The sequence below is a fragment of the Mastomys coucha genome, unplaced genomic scaffold (genome assembly GCF_008632895.1).
Source record: "Mastomys coucha isolate ucsf_1 unplaced genomic scaffold, UCSF_Mcou_1 pScaffold23, whole genome shotgun sequence".
Lineage (NCBI taxonomy): Eukaryota > Metazoa > Chordata > Mammalia > Rodentia > Muridae > Mastomys > Mastomys coucha.
The window spans coordinates 84,072,997-84,074,942 of NW_022196906.1; the positions used below are offsets into that span (position 1 = coordinate 84,072,997).

General features: G+C 42.7%; 1 non-coding gene across 1 annotated transcript; it reads right to left on the reverse strand.

Annotated features, from left to right (window-relative positions):
- Positions 1-760: 760 nt before the first annotated feature.
- Positions 761-833, reverse strand: Trnak-cuu. Its single transcript has one exon. It is a non-coding gene; the product is annotated as a tRNA-Lys (tRNA).
- Between the last annotated feature and the right edge of the window lie 1,113 nt (positions 834-1,946).

Below are 1,946 nucleotides of genomic sequence, written 5' to 3' on the forward strand. Positions count from 1 at the left end.
CCAATAAACCTCATGTGATTGCAGCAAGTTCGGTCTCTCGTGAGTCATTGGGTGGTCGCGTCATCCCGTGACTTGAGTAAGGGTCTCCCCAGTTCTGGGGGTCTTTCATTGGATGTTTGAAAATATTTAATTGGAATTGTCAATATAAAAGCATAATTTTACCCTATGTGTCTTGTTTGGGGGGGGGGAACCTATGAAGAAAGGGAACTGTAAAAGGACAAACAAAAAACAAAACAAAACATCTGTCATTTCAATCACCAACTTTAATAAAAGGAGCAAGGAAGGTTTTTTTTTTTTAAGTCCTAAAGGTGGGTTCCCCATTGCGTGTAGCCAACGCAATCTTACAGTTTAAAAAGACATTATTAGCGTTGCTCTCCGAGCTAACCTTCAATACGTTAAAAAACTAAAGATCACTTCCTCAGTGTTTGTGAACTTTACGATTTCATTAATTTCCATATCACGATATCCCCCAACTTTTCACTTTAGGCTGCCCCTAAAATAGAACGTTAAAATAGCAAGTGTTTTCCTAGGCGAAATAGCCTGCTGTTTCTCATTTAAAAGCTACTTGTCGGTGCTGGTTGTACGTGGGTTTGTGGTGTGGGTCTGAAATAACTTGTAGTAGTGGGTTCTGTCCTTACAACCACTTTGGCAAATGCCATTAGCAAGATAGTCGCTTCATCTTTGTACAGGTTTATTTGACAATAAGGAACTCGGTTTCATAACAGGCATCGCGCAGATATGAAAAACCAGAAAATTAAACCGCCCAACGTGGGGCTCGAACCCACGACCCTGGGATTAAGAGTCCCATGCTCTACCGACTGAGCTAGCCGGGCAGCTGGCTTGGATCCTTTTCTAGGTTCCTTCAAAGGAATGACATTATTTTAATTTGTTTCAAGTGGCGTAGCTTATATTAAATTATCTCTTTCGAGCTTCTTTTTCTGTGTTTTCCGGTTTCTTTCCTTTTCTTTCCTTCTTCTTCTTCTTTTTTTTTTTAAATTGCTTGCGAAATGAATTGTATTTTGTTTCTGCCTCCATGCAAGCCAACTTCTGCTGTTCAATGAAAGCGTCTAAACCGCCCTCTAGCGGCCAGAGTCTCCTGTTCCCTTTGGTAAAGCAGAGCAAGGAAGCAGGCCGGCTACCTGCTGGGGGCCTGTCACCCAGAAGTTTCCGGCGCGGAGCACCAATGCAGCTCGGAATCTAATTCCGGAGAGTCTTCATCGCCTCAGCCGATGACAAGGGATGACAAGATGGCTCAGTGGGAGGGAACTTAACTTTCCAACCCCAGCTAACCGGTTTCTTGCGTTCCATCCCTGGGATCCCCATCTGACAGGAGAGAACCGACTGCTGGGTGCACAAGCGCAGACTTGTTATTTAAAATACCTTTGAAATAGAAGCTATCTGAATTTAGGAGACTCAGGAAGTTTAGAAAGATAGAGAAGATTTAGAAGGCCCTTCCTTCCCCCAAGCAGCTCCAACTGTGCTTTCCTGAAGACCAGAGTAGGGTGGGTTCTTCCGTGTCTCAGCTGCCTTCGGGTCACCCACACTTGCAAGTAAGTAATCCCAATAAACTCACCGAGAGGAACTCGAACTTGGGTACAATGAGTCTGTTGGCTGGTGCCCTATCAAAGCACTGTTCTCGTACTTTGTTCTCGTACTGGAGGAAAAGTTATACAACACCTTCTAAATAAAGAATATAGACCGACAGGAACAATGGGTGCTGCATATCATCCTAATCTAGAAATAGAACATCAGTGAGATAATTGTCATCATCAGCGATGCCATACAAGGTCAACAGTAATTATTCTCAGTTACGTATGAATGCCTATGTATTTATTGAGAACAATGGTGCTATTTAATCTCACCAGAAATAGTTTGTTTGGATCCACCTGCCTTTGGACTACAATATATAAAAGGGTATGGGGTAGAAAATAAATAATATAATGAAG